This window comes from Sus scrofa, chromosome 7 (genome assembly GCF_000003025.6).
Source record: "Sus scrofa isolate TJ Tabasco breed Duroc chromosome 7, Sscrofa11.1, whole genome shotgun sequence".
Lineage (NCBI taxonomy): Eukaryota > Metazoa > Chordata > Mammalia > Artiodactyla > Suidae > Sus > Sus scrofa.
This window is the reverse complement of record NC_010449.5, coordinates 67586410-67601668: the sequence shown is the minus strand read 5'-3', so window position 1 is coordinate 67601668 and position 15259 is coordinate 67586410. Positions and strand designations below refer to the sequence as shown.

Sequence of the window (15259 nt, the reverse complement as noted above, 5' to 3'; positions counted from 1 at the left end):
TACAAAGCAGCCTTTTGTCAAAGAAGGTACAGAGAAGCTGTCCTTACAATGAGGATGAGGCTGGCTTGTTCTGGGTAATCCGGGGGTCCAAACCTAATGAAATAGATTTTAGAGATGAGTTTTAGAGAAATGCTATTATTTAGTCTCATCAGGATGAAGTTTTTTGGGTTTTTTTGTTTGTTTCTTATTTTTCTTTTTGTGGGGAGGGATGAGGTATGGACTCAGACAAAACCTACAGAGATGCTAAGAGTAACACCTTTGTCCTGGGTGTGATGGTAGGTGTAAGTGGGTGTTAAGTGTGAACCAGGAAGAAGTGAAACCTGGTCTATGGGCTAACCCTGCAAAATAATTTCAAACACAATAATGTTCAAATGGCAAAGGGACCATTTTAAGGAAATGGAAACTTCACAGAGATTCAATGACTTCTGAATGTCACACAATAAACAGAGCCTGAGATAGCAAATTCAAGTCTCCTGACCTCGTTTGGTGGTTTATTTCACCACAGACTAATTTGCACCCAAGCATTCCTTTCCGCTATAGTAAAACCATCTTTACCTTTTCTTTAAACTAGTAATTGATTGCACTGTACTAAGGATATGGTGGAGGAGGAGTTCTATAAGATTAATGCCTGACTTAGAAAAGCAACCGTCAGTTCCTTGGGGTGATAGAAGCCAAAGTTAACCTAAGTGTCAGCAAATAAATCCACATGGGAATCTATCCAAATGGAACATGTTTTATCATAAACCTTGTGGTCCAAAGGAAAATACCAGAGCACATGGAAAGATCAGCTTGACTTTACCAGCATTAGGGAAACTGTATATTGTCTATACCTGAAAGTTTTAAGCAGTCTTAGTATAGAAAAATAGTTCAAAAATAGAATCTGTGCCATGAGACCATCAACGATATAGGCACTACTATTGGCAAATTTACATAATTTAAAATAAGAAGTCATAGGAGTTCTCTGGTTGCCTACAAGTTAAGGACTTGGCATTGTTACTGCTGTGGCTCAGGTTATTGCTAAGGCTCAGGATTCCATCCCTGGCTCAGGATCTTCCACATGCAGCAGGCAAGGCCAAAAGCAAACCAAAAAAGTCATTAAATATAGTAAAATGTATGTTCTTTGCTGGACTTGATTTGGTTTGTGAGAACTTTTTTTTAAAAAGTCATCAAAAACAATATAATCCATGGTGGAAATAATATGTTTGCCTAGATCATTTCATTCTATTACATCAGAGGCTTCTGTAGATAGAAACAGACAATGCCCAAGGTGGCCTGTTTAAGGCCCAAGAGATAATTAAGAGAGAAGGAAAAGAAGATGGAGAGTCAAAAATGAAAAAGGAAGAAAGAAGAAACAGCTAAAGGAAAAGTAAGAGGGGAAAAAGAGTGAAGAGAAGAGAAGGGAAGAATAAGAGAGAAAAAGATATATGTACTAGACCATTTAGTTGTGTCAAGACAGTTTACCTTACTCTGCTATATACATTCTCCCTCTTTTTCACTTTTCAACACCAGTATAATCCAAATTTTTATTGCACAAGGAATAATATGTTCATTGAAAAAATTAGAAAAAATTTTTAATTATATAAAAGCAAAAAGAATAAACACTAGCTACAATATCACCAGCTGGATTAAAATACCTAATAACTTGTTGGTCAATGACATTGTTATCTTGTTTTCAAAACTTTTTTTTAAATAAGAATAGAATTTTACATCCTTCATTGCTTTGTAGCCTGATTTTTTTTAAAGAAAATATTATGAATATTTTTCAACCTTAATAAATCTATACTTTAAAAATATTTTAAATATTTGCCTCCATTTAATTTTTTTTTCTTTTTGTCTTTTTAGGGCCATACTAGCAGCATATGGAAGTTCCCAGGCTAGAGGTCTAATCAGAGGTGTAGCTGCTGGCCTATACCACAGCTACAGAAACACAGGTTCTGAGCCACATCTGGGACCTACACCACAGCTAATGAAAACTCTGGATCCTTAACCCACTGAGCGAGGCCAAGGATCGAACCCGCAGCCTCAGGGACACTAGTCGGGTTTGTTACCACTGGGCCACAATGGGAACTGCCATTTAAATTCACTTTTAAAGAATTTTATTTATATGACATATAGAGCTTTTATGAATTTAATCAATTTTTGCAACTTTAGTTTTGTTATTATGTTTGTAAAATCTCAGAATTCCTAATGTAAATACTTTTGGAGGAAAGAATGGAAAAGAGTTATTTAATGTCTGTTCCTGAGAGAATCAAAGCTAAAAATAAATGAAGTATATGCTGTGCTGTGCTGAAGAGAGATAGAAATCCTATTCAGGAAAAGATGAGTGTTGTTATTCCTCACTATGTAATAGATGTGTATGAAAGAAGCTGTGCATCCATCAGAAAAACCACATTGTTATTAGAACTGCTTTTTGAAGAAAACACAGAAGCATGGATTGGTAAAGCAAACATTTGCCATCTTCTGCAGTTTATAACAATAGGGGAAAACGACAAAGTCTTAATTTTGATGTGATTAGACACATTATTGATTTCAGAAAATGTTAGCTGCACCAGTTCTTTAGAATGTCCCCCTGATGTTTCAGATCTGTGGTTATTGTTGCTAGTAACTCACATTTACCTACCAGTGAGATGTTATATAGAAAAACGTGGGTTGTACTTGGGGAAGGACATCTAACTCAACTTTCACAGACTAATTCAGCAATTTCTTTAAATGACTTGTATTTTCCAAAGTGATTATCTCAGCTGGTATTTCAAAATATAATCCAAAGCTTTCTGTTAGTAATAAATCCACAGAAATCCATAAAACCTAGTGTTTCATATTATTACTATCAAAAATTTATTGAGCTTTCTACTAATTATATTCTAGTTATTGTGTAAAGCCAAATATTCCTTTGTGATTCCTACCTAGAGGGGCTCACAGTCTAAACTTGGCCTAAAGAGAGTGGGAGTAAGGGATATTCACAAAAATTGTATCCTGTGGTTAAATTGTCAAGCAATACAAGTTCTTGTTTCCCATTGTAATGATTTGCAAATGACAGTGGTAACAATGTCAAATAGAGAATTCAGTTAGCAACCTTTGCAGTTATTTTTTTAGCTTTATGGGGTTAACCTTATTGGGGTTGATTAAATTCAAGCTGCGATCTTTCATAAAATCTCAATGGAGGGTCCAGATGGCCCAACAATACCTCCTTTTGTGAGAGGAAATAACTTGAAGATTTTTGTCTAATTAAAGTATTTGTGCTGGTGGGACCTGAATGAATTGTTATTCCTTTAAAAGGAGTCTGCATCCCAAATAATCTTGATAAAATAGTAATTATTCAAAAATAGAGTTCTGATTTCACTCTTTCAGTTATGTCTGAGGACCAGAGCAGCATGAGCCTGACATTTTGAAGCTAGACTCTGATACCATCTTTGAGATTTCAGTCTGAAAACACAATTTTGGAAAATCAAGGCTCTGTGGAACAAAATGCCAGTAAGGTCAATGCATTACTTTCCTACTGTTCCAGTCCCATGCTCACAATTACCTTAACTCTTGTCAAAATATTTTCTACAGTAACCGCCAAGACATAATTAGCGCCTTTTCTTCATGCTGAAAATATCATTGGTAGCCATAAAACGAATTTGGAGAAAGCTTTTCAGCACCTTAATTCAGCAAATGGCTACTGTGGTTATACTGTGGTTATTGGTTAACAGCATTTGCCTTCTAGCAGGAGTAACACCCCATCTTACCCCGCCTTCTCTCCTCCCAGTAGTTTTAATGGTATGAGATAGGCAGGAAAGAGAAAAGTCTAGGGAGGAGGCAGGGGTTAGGTGGGAGGTGGAAATGAGTTGTGAAATTCTATAGGAAATTAGACAAGAAGCAGTCTCTCTGTGCTTTGGTTCTTTAGTTATTTGCTTTTGTTATTCTCCAACTTCTTTGTGTATTTTGTCTCTAAACACAGTGATATTCTGAGATAGTTTGTTCTCCAAAAGCCTGTCTTATATTAGACAGGCAAAAAGTATGGGTCAATTTTGTCATGAATGGAAAGGCCCTTTTTTTGACTTTTCCCATGTTTTTGGTTCAGGCTACATAAGCCAAAATAGTTATGATCAGAGATTTCCAGCAGGGGGTGTACCCGCTTCTAGAGGGTAAGTTCCTTTGAAGCCAAATCACATCAAACATCTGAATATTATAAGCAGTGTTACCACTGATAGTAGACGTTGGAATTGTGATAACATTTTTTTATGGCTGTCAAAGCTCTTGATCCTAAAAAGACCATGCATATTAATACCTCACTGGCATGTGTTAAAGAACTAGAAATTTGTGGAGAATACTTAAAAACCTGAAATGCCTGACTGAAATCTTATTCCGCTAATTTTTTCAAAGTAAATGAAGAACAAAACTTTGGGTGATTTTAATTATCCAGTACAGCAAAATAAGTGCTTAAATTTTTTTTTAGATAAGAAGAATAGTTGATCTTAGAGGGTTTGGTAATATTTACTCCATCTCTCTTCTGTGTGTGTGTGTGTGTGTGTGTGTGTGTGTGTGTGTGTAAATGATAAATTACTTGTTTTCTCAAAGTTTTTTCTTTTGAGTGGGAAGGGTTGGTGTTTAAAGCTATTTCTCTGAAGGCATGGATCCTGATCAGTTTTAAAACAGGGCATCTTATCTTTGGTTTTATTTTCTGCTCTTTATTGACTTTTATTTATGTGTGTGCGTTGGTTTTATGTTCTGCTCTTTACTGACTTTTATTTATGCGTGTGCGTGTATATATATATATATACACACACACACACGCACAAATTTAAATAATATGTACTGGTAAGCAGCTTACAAATATAATAGCATTAATAAGGAACAAAGTCTTAAAGTCCCAGATCCCTTAAATCAAGATGGATGATATAGGAGGACTAAAAAGTAAAAATGTCATCTACAAAAATTATTGTTTGAAAAACCATGGCTTTCCCCACCCTCCTTCCATATTTTCTGGTATCTTATGAGAAAATATTTCAAGTCTTTTTTTTTTTTACCTCCTGTTTTATGTTCTGATACTTCAGTTATCATGTCCTGTTTTAAAGAAAACAGTAATATGTAAAGAAAGTAACACCTTTAAAAGCCCCGATTTGACTTTGGTTTATATTGATACATGGCCACGGTTATGAAATTTCTGATTATTTAGGAAATAATTTTTAAAGTATCTTTAGAATGGACACCCTATAGTACTTAACATTTTAATGTCAAAATTAAGGCTTTGAATTGGCTTCTTGTACTTTTAAGGACTTTTAGTACAAAGGTCAAAAAATGCATTTAAATGCATGAATTTTCCAACTTATCCAAGTAGTGTGGGTACATAAGGCATTAATACCATACTTTGAAAGTTCCACTCCTCTGCAATTTCCTCCTCTCCTCTTTTTCTCCTTTCCTCTTCTATTTTCTTTCATTGCAAGTTTAATTTAGTGTTCTTCTTTCCTGCCTATGGTTTATAACTGAAAGAAATAAGTACCCATGTACCTTACTTAATGTTTGGTACCACTCAGATGCAAGAGAATGGTCGTATAAGAAATTTTAGTCAAGCCTTTTTAAAATTAGGGAGGGAGAAACACATAGAGAAATTAAACATCTCCTCTACTTTTGTCTATTAAGTTTACCTTAGAGAAATATCAAGTGTAGAGGCGTAGGGATATGGAAGAAACGAACAGAACTTCTCCTAGAATATTGTGACAGATTTACTGACAAATATTTTCTAACAGATTTTTACCAAAAGGCAGTTTTTGTTTTTCTTTACTGACAGACCGTAAACGTACTTCTGGTTGGCAGCAGCTGCATCATTATAACACTAAAAGCAACCTTGGCTAACTTCAATACCTTATGTAACATAAGAAATAAAGAATAATTTGAATTTAAAAGACTTTTTTTTATATGTTAACTTTACTGATGATGAAATGTTTTCAATGCAGAAAATAAATCTTTCCCCAAAGATAAGTTCTCACCCAAAATTACTTCTTTCTTTTGAGCTTAACAAACTGGGGCAGATTTATGTTTTTGCTCATTCATTCAACTGCTGGCAACTATTTTAAGACCTCTGTGCAGGACGGATTCTGATGACCTTGGGAAAGTCACAAGACTTCAGTTTCTTCAGTGGTAAAAGAAAAGGTATTTTCCACCGTCCTTTCTCCACCATTCAGTGCCAGTGCCCAGATGAGACAGACACCGAAAACCCAGTGTGCCCCCAACGTGTGAAATTTCTGCAAGTCTCAAAAAATACTGAATATATTTAAGGCAGGATAATAAGTCAGGGCTGGTAGTGATGTGAAGAGGCATCTTTTAGGCTAACCTAAAATCCGCTTGGCATCTCGCTCAACTTCCTTAAGAACTGAATAAATCGAGGGCCTGCCTGCGTCCCTGTGTGGTGTCGCCGGAGCAATGGATTCTTCTTGCTCCAATGGAGTTTTGCCTTCTGGGTGAGTATGTCACCGGGTCCCGGGCGGGTGATGTCTGTAGTTGGCTAGAGATCCCCAGACAGAAAACTGGCTGCACACATAGGTGAATACACGCAAGTGTGTCCCTGAAAAGGAGCTGGGGCACATATTTTCCTCTCTTGAATTCTTTAATGCTCAGATACCGTAGAGTGACTTATAGAGAATCATTCAGTACCCATGCGATGTTTTGCCACGGCCAACACAATATCAGGTTCCTTTGCAGTATTGTGGTCAGCTCTCAGTTATGGCCAGAAACTGGAACAGAAGGAAAAGGGAGAAAGAAAGCAGGGAAGGTTCGGAGACGACGGTGCTCAAGGCTGCACAATCTGCAGCTTCTAAAGCGTGGAGGATGGGACGGAGGAGGAGCAGAATACGGAGAAAGGGGAAAGCTGAGGAAAAATACGCCAATGGGTAAAAGGGAAAAGGTGAGAAGGAATGGAGTAGGAGAGGGAACCAATGGGTGGGAGAGGCGGAGGAAGAAGGGGGAGGGGCAGAAGCCAATGGGGGAACCGGGACGCGAGCGAGGACGCGGCCCCGCGCGCTCGCTCCCTCCCTCCAGCTCCGGGGCTCGCGCCTTCCCAGGCTCCTGGGAGAAGAGGGCAGGGGCGGGGCCCAGCCGGGAGCGCGGCGCGGGAGGCGTCACGAGGTGAGGGCGGCGGGGGCGGGGGCTTGTGGGGAGGGCTGTGCGGGTGCGCGCGCGCGCCCCGTCGAGGCTGCGCTGCTGCTCCGCCCCCGGCCGGGAGTGTGGCTGCGCGCGCGCACGTGCGTCCGGCGGTGCGCGCCGGGAGAGATGCTGAGGTAAAGTTCGGGAGAGAGGGAGAGATCCGTCAGCGCGAGGGAGCCCGAGTGGCCGCCATTACTGAACCCGGCGCGGCGGCGGCGGGCGCCGGGGAAGGGGGAGGGACGGGGCCACCGCTGGTGGCGGGGAGGGAGGGAGGGTGGGTTACCCGGCTGCAGGAGCCGTAGGGCTTTAAGGTTTCGGGGCGTGTGTGTTGGGGAGGGCGGGGGGAGGTGGCTGAAGGGACGCGGCGCTTGGTGAGCGCGCCGGAGCAGAGAGGCGAGCAGAGAGTGGAGGAGGAGGCGGCGGCGGCGGGAGCGCTCCCCAGGAATGTCGCTGCCGCCGCCACCGCCGGGGCCGCTGCCGTTGAGGAGGAGACGGAGGAGACCGACGGTGTTAGGTAGGACCTTGCGACTCCCGGCTCCTCCGGGCCTGCCCGCTCGTCCCCTCCCCGCCGGGGACCCTCCCGCCGCCTGCTGCCCCGCTCGGTCGCTGCTGCCGGCTGTAACCAGTTCATGGGGCTGGGGCCCCGCAGCCGCGGAGGGGAGCCTGGCGCCGCGCTCGGTCCTCGAAGGCCGGGGCGGGGAGCGGCAACCGCGGGGAGGATACGGGCGGCGTGAAGGGCAGAGAGGCCGGGGGAGGGGGTGCTTTCTCCTCAGGTGACGGGGCAGGGGTCGGCGGAGGCCTGGTGGCGGCCGGGGATCCCGCCGGCCCAGCGGGGCGTCCTCTTTCGCCTGCTGCCCTCACTTGTCCTAGTCTCGGAGGAGGCGTGGGGAGGAAGGTGGCGGTGTCTGCTGGCCGGGTGGCTGCCGTTAACGAGTTCCACCTGGACGGGGGAGAGGGGGTGGGCGCGTATTCTCGGAGGCAGTCTTCGTTGCAAACTTGAGCGCCTTTCAGGGAAGGGCGGAGGGGTGGGATCGGCCCTTTCACTTTTCCCCGGAGCTCCCCCCGCTCCTCCCTGGGTTCTGTTCACCAATTTCCCATCTGCTGTAAAGCTCCGGGTAGGATAGGAGAAGTTGCACTGCACAATCAAAACACGGTCCTAAACGTTGGCTGCGACTCGGTTGAGGCTTTGATACTGAGTTTTCTCTAGAATAACCTCTAGACTCTCCCTCTGTTGCCACTAAAGAAAAGTATCGGGGTGGGGGTGGGGAGCTGCGCGGGAGCGCGCGCGCACTTATCCACACAGAAATTCACTCCCTCACACCCTCCCTCTACCGCGTTATTAGAAATGCAAGTGAGGTGGAGACTCCGGGTGTAGCTGAGACTGAAAGGTGCTCGGAAATCTAGGCAAACTATCAGGACGTTTAGTAAAATTCCGAGAAAGTTGTAGAGGGGACACTGATGCTTTTACCATATGATAGAAATCCAGTTTTGGCCCATGCTTAGTAAGTGGAAATTTAGATGTTCTAAATGTAGACCAAAATAGGCATGCAGATGGTTGTGTACACGCGTTTTAAAATTTCCAGCTATAGTTTGCTTTTTGTCTTTGTGGTGGGTAGGAACCATCATTTTTTAAAAGTTCAGGTATAAAATAGTGAAATACTTCGCTGTATTTACTGATCTTTGCTTATGCTGCCTTCTACAGGTGTTGCGGGGGCGGGGTTTTCTGGCTCCACTTAAATCCCAAACCAGTATTCAATTTGAACAGTTTATTAGGGAGTGTTTATTTCCGTTGGGGTTTTCATTCATTTCAGGGAATATTTCTCTATCCACTTAAGATGGGTCTTGGAAGCAAAAATTTGAACTAGATTTAATTATTGGTTAATAAGTAAGATTAACAATATGTGTTCGGAAATGTTTTGTTGTCAATTCCAGTTTATTTGACTTTAATGTCATAAAACTGTGTTCTTACTTAGTATTTTTAGGTAGGCATACTAACTATAGAGGTAACTTCCTAGACAGTTGCCAGATTAAGGTTTTTTTTGCTTCCATTTTAAATTTCTCTCTCATTTTTGGCTCTTTCTTCTATTCTTTGTAATTGACCCACATTTCTTGTATCTGTAGTGGGTCTGGAGGAGAGTGGTAAATGCAGATCACCAAAAACTTGCATAGGTCTATGACTAGACATACGTGATTGAAAAGCTAGGTATACCTATGCATTTAACTTTCAAGAAATAGCACTACTCATCTGGCTGACTTGAAAAAAATCAGAGTGATACAGATGACTAGATAAACCAATTGGTTGTCCTGTGTAAGCTACGTTTTTTTTTAGGCCCACCACAACATGTCTTGTTTTACCATTCTTTGTACATTAATTATAAGAGTATTGGGAAATGGAGTGTGTTACATTTTGACACAAGAAAGAACTGGCACAGAATTCTGATATCTTCATCAGTTTTTTAGCCTCCCTCCCCCATTTAAATCACTTTAGAAGTTTAGATGTTGTATTCCAAAATTAATATCTTAATTCTGTCACATGGTATTTATCCTAAATGTATTGAAATAATCTAAATGTTTGCAACCTCTTTTTTCTGTTTGAAAGGCAGATTTAAATCTGTACACTTTTTCTGAGAAAATTATTTTGACCTTGAGATTTATGATTTTTTAAGAAATACAGTTTGTATTTGCATTCTTTTTTGGAATTGAAGTTTGGTACAGCTTAGGATAATAGTTTTGTAACTCACTTTTTTAAATTGAAGAAAAAGTTATTTCTCAGAAGACTGTACTAAAGTTAGTTTTTCATCATTAGGACTTAAGTGTTCCTTTAGTAGTCACTTCTTAAATATTAACTGGCCTAATAGAGATTTTCTTGGTAGCTACAGAATGTTTTAATTGTCACAACTTCAGTTTCCATAGATATTATTTTAAAAACTTTTATTTGGGCTGATTTTTTCTTTGCATACCAAAAAAGTATGCAGATAATATAGTTGACTTAAGAAGAGTTATATAGTGTTCTATTTCAGTAACGCTTATGTTCCTAAAAGATGTTTGTAAAGTACATTTGAAGTACACCAAGGGAATTTGCATTTTTAAAGAACTGAGAAGAAACTTTATAAAGTGATCCCATAATTTGGTGACTCGAGTAATCGTGTTTCTATTTGTTTAAGTGAAGGTTGTTGACAGTTTTATCAAACTAGGAAAAACTGTATTAGAAATTAAGAAAAGTAGTTCAGTGTTAGGAATTTTAAGTATGAACTTTAATTTTTTTTTCAGACTCTGTTCTTTGGATTCCTTATTGATTTTTGCTAAATGTCTTGAGACTTCCTAATACCTAACTAGGCAGCTTTTATTTTTGTCTATTAAATGTATTATGCTTAAATATAGGAATTCCTTTGAAAAAGGAAATCATCTGCATTAAAAAAATTTTTGAAAACCTCCAGTTTGTTACTCATTAATTCAGATTACCTTTGTGTAGCACTTGGGGATAGATACCAAGATGAGTTAGAGATGATGTAACTTAAGCTGTAGTTGAAGCGGTAGTAACTATCCAGGAGTTAATAGTTACAAGCACTAAGAGATGCGGAAAAGAGAACCACTGTTTCTTTCTATCAGGGCCTCTTTAGGGAACCTTTACAAAAGAAGCATTTGAATTTAGATATTTTGACTGCAAATAGGAGAAATGTAAGAGGGACAATTTTTTTTTTCTTTTTTTCCACTGTATTTTGGAGGTTGACTGTCCACAGTACCTTACATTTGCAGTCATGTAAAATAGGTTGTTAATGTTTGATTATGTTTGTGTGTTTTGCATCTTAGAACTGTTACTTCGGAAAATTTTATGCATAACTTCGTAGATTTAAAATAGGATTAATATGTGCCATTGGGTTAGATTCTGAAGCTTTTCATCATGAAGAGTTGATGGAAAAATGAATTTCCATTTTTCTAGCTTCATATAGATTTAGTCAAAAAAAATTTTTTTTTAAATCTATGACCAGTATTTTACTGAGCAGATAGGCACTGTGAGTGATCAAGGGAATATAAAACATTGCTCTCTTAAAAGACCTTACAGCTTTTGAGAGGTGTGAGCTTGACAGTTGAGGAATAGTTAAATGCCAGTTAAAGACAGAGTGGAAGAGTCACAAATAAGGCAGTACATATTGATTAAAAAACTGAGGTAGAGAAATTTATTACAGGAGATATCATTTGGAAGTGGCATAGAATTGGAATAAAGTGAGAAAAAAATAGTTAATGCCGGTTTGGACCAGAAGCACTGGGAAGGGTGGGTAAACTGACAAGTCAGGGGAAAATGTAAGGTGAAAATATAGCAGCGTCAGTTCGCACATATGAGCCAAATTGAAGGATTTGGGAGGCGGTATTAACACAAAGTTAACAGGAAGAGTAGTGGGAAAAATTACATTTGCATGACTCTCTTCATTACTGTATTTGGTGCTGTCAGCCTTGGAAAAACTCATTCTTTGGCTTCTGATAGGGTATGTAGTTGGTTCATTTTCTTCCTGTTGATGATGATCCCATATTTTATGTTTTTTTCTATGCTTGCCTTTAAAATAATCTATTTTTCTTTACTTTTTTATTTTTATTTTGGCTGACTATTTAGAGAAGGTTGAAATTAACAATCCTATGATCTGGGGAACTCAAAGATCCAGATTTCTACTCTTTTCTATAATTAAGTTTTTAACTCTTTGGATGCTTATTATAAAGAGTATTAAATCAAATGGTCTCTTTAATTTTCTAAAGTTTATTATCTTGAAATTGATGTTACTAATCTTGACTTTGCCTCCTTTCATTTCTGTATTTTCGTTTGTCTTGATAATACTGTCACCTGAAACTCAAGTGATAGCACCATCTGTTGCTGAGACCGATTAGTTTTTCTCTAGGAAACATTGACTAGCAGCCAGCCACCATGTTCTTTGTCTTGGACTGCTCTTTTCTGTTCTGTGCTAGTTCAGGTGCTTTCAGACCTCTAGGATTTGCCCATCTCTTGGGCATTGTGTCCCACCAAATCCCATTTTGTATTCCTCTCCTAATCTATAATGACCTCTTATTGCTCATTGCAAGGTCTAATTCCTATAACAGTCTCTACTTTCTAACATGTTAACTGTGCTCAACCACTTCACCCTAATCACACACCAGGAAGGGCTTCTGTTTATCCAAATTTGATCTATTTTTCAGTTTACCCAAGTCCTTTGATCTCTGGCAGGGGTCTGCAGATTATAGCCTCTAGGCCAAATCCAGTCTGCTCCCTGTTTTGGGGTTAAAATGGCTTGTTACATTTTGAAATGACTGAGGAAACAATTAAAATAATATTTTGTAATAGGTGAAAATTTTATGAAATTCAAATTTCATTGTTCATAAATAACCATGATCATTTATGTAGGTATTGTTTATGGCTGTAATATTTACTGTCTGACCTTTTACAGAAAAAGTGTTCCAAGCCCTGACCTATTCCAACTTGTACTGATCTTTCATTTCTTTGAATTCCTATTGCATTTATCAGTTCCATAGTAGAGCACATTGCCTTTGTCTTCTTAGCTATGGTATTATATATAAAGCTTCTTTAACATAGTGGGGAAAGTGCTTTTCAGCCTTTAAAAAAAAAAAATCCATACCTCCTTTTTAGTCTATACCCCTTCCTGAGACTCTTATTTGATCTCTTAATGTTCCCCGTAATTAAGAAAATTGTTAAACTTTACCTAATGTAGTTTGTATAATGAAAATAATATTTCATCTCTTGTGTAGCATTACTATAATCAGTGTCAAATTATGCCCTTTCCTCCACTTTTCAGTTCTCCAAAGTGAGGAGAAAGGACTCAAACCCTAAAAGGGAACATATTCATAGCCTGGCTTAGTGGACTTCCCTGTACTACCTTTGTACCCTCAACACCTCTGACATAAAGCTGAGCAAATAGTAGCTAAGCACAGTAAATAGTTAATGGGTTGTTTACAAAGGTAAATGAAGTGACCTTTGCTTCTTCTGTTTTCACTACAGAATAAGGAAATGGACTAGGAAGAGTTTAGAATAACTTTCACACTGGGTCCTCAAAGACAACATATTGTTAGAGGAAAGCGTGGATTAAATATAGGATAGGCAATTAATTTGTTTGGGAATAATTTATATCATTGCTTTTCAAATATTTTCTGCAGTGAAACTTTTTCATACAATAAGTACTTGAAATATCAAAAGAGAAAAATGAGTAAAAGGAGAATTATCTTTGCTGAGTGGGTTTGGAGAGCTCCCAGAGTATTGCTTACTGATATCCTTCTGGAAGTATCCTTCAGGTTTAACATTTACAAACCCATAATTTTTGTTAATGAGCAGACTAAAGGTCTTGGGGGAAATTGGACTTTTTTAATATTAGAATATTCTACTATGCTAGACCTTAATAGACCTATAATAGCATGTGATTTTTGTTAATTGTGACTACAAATGTGACTTCAAGATTGTCCAGTGGTTTTGGATCTGAGACTGGAGATCGATTCATTCATTCATCAAATACTTGAGCACCCATTGTGTGTCAGGCACTGATCTGAGTGCTGAGAGTATGGTAAAACAAAAACAAAACTCCATCCTAACAATTTATCCTGAATCCTACCAAGATCCATAAAGACTAATTCATAGGAATGATGACTTTAGCCTTCCTTTCAACCTTTAGATTGTGTGCTTATGTGATACAGACTTGGTCAAAGAAAATTCAGAATATGATTGACTCTTCTACAGGTGTTAACATTATTTAATTACTTAACTATCTCATATGTTAAAATGGCTTTTTCATTTCCTCTTCTAATTTTTTACAGCATGAATTTGTCATTGAGAATTAGCAACATTAAGAAAAGTAACATTTTAAGACAGTATTAAGCCATATTCTCTTAGTATACAGTTGATGTTTTTATTCTCAAACTATTCTGGCTAAGTTCCTAAGATTGTGGGATACATAATAATCTTTGGGCTTGGATCTGTCTTCTGTTTAAGGGATGTTATCTTATTTGACTTAAAGAAGATGGTGCATGTAATTATAAAGCTGCTTCTTTTGTGTAATTAGTTCTTTGAAATGTGATTCCTATAATAAATATTTGTGATTTAAAAAATTTTGTGTCAAAAATTAAAATTAGATGATTATTTTGGCTGAATACAGGCACACTTCATTTTACTGCACTTTGCAGATACTGCGTTTTTTTTACACATTGTAAGTTTTTTAGCAATCCTGTGTAGAACAAGTCCAATAGCATTTTTAAGTTACATACATTTTTAAAGACATAATAGTATTGCACACTTAATAGATTACAGTATAGTATAAACATAACTTTCATATGTAGTGAAAAACCAAAAAATTCATGTGACTAGCTTTATTGTGATATTTGCTTTCTTGTGGAGGCCTGGAACCAAACCTGCAGTACCTCTGAGGCATGCCTGTTACTTAATGGATCATAGGTAGTCAGTATTCTGAGGACTTAATTTTTGAGGAAAAAATTTGGGGTCCTTGAGTATATGTATATTTCCTCCATGAATATCTTTAGAAAATCTTTAGATTAACAAATCACAGTGCTTATTTAATTAACCTAACGTCTTTACTTTTTTTTTATAACCACAGAATTAAGAACATTTGACTTTAATATTTACTAGGATTCATGCAATTATTGAGTAACTTTTCTAGGTTCTTGGATCTGATGATGGAATAAACAGATTTGTACCTTTTTATATCTGTATAAAATCTGGAATGGAGTGGGAAGACGGATAGAGTAAATGACAAATAATATAGAAGTAAGTTGTATAGTTAGGATAAAGAATAAGCAAGGGGGAATTTGGAGAGTATTAGGAAGAGTAAGTGCGAAGATAGGAACATGTTTAGCTTGTTGAGCAACAATTCAGTGTTGCTCACTGACTGGAATCAAATGAGAATGGAGAGAGTAGTTTGAGGGTAGGTTAGAAAGTAGGGGTTAGGGAGTTCCCCTTGTGGCTCAGTGGTTAATGAATCCGACTAGGAACCATGAGGTTTCGGGTTCGTTCCCTGGCCTTGCTGAGTGGGTTAGGGATCTGGTGTTGCCGTGAGCTGTGGTGTAGGTTGCAGACACGGCTCAGATCCAGCGTTGCTGTGGCTCTGACATAGGCCGGTGGCTATAGCTCCGT

At 38.7% G+C, this 15259-nt stretch overlaps 1 protein-coding gene across 11 annotated transcripts in view; it reads left to right on the top strand.

The window, feature by feature from the left end:
* ARHGAP5 (Rho GTPase activating protein 5) overlaps window positions 1-15259 on the top strand; it is a 137225-nt gene that overhangs the window by 29793 nt on the left and 92173 nt on the right. For 3 of the 11 annotated variants that reach the window (XR_002345868.1, XR_002345867.1, XM_021099184.1), the window contains exon 1: window positions 7424-7636. The exons of 2 other annotated variants lie outside the window; for them this stretch is intronic. The gene's annotated coding sequence lies outside the window, so the exon portion shown is untranslated. Of the gene's footprint in view, window positions 1-6417; window positions 6441-7082; window positions 7257-7422; window positions 7637-15259 lie in introns of those variants that run through there. 6 more of the 11 variants (XM_021099178.1, XM_021099179.1, XM_021099180.1 and 3 more) reach the window with 6 other exon arrangements.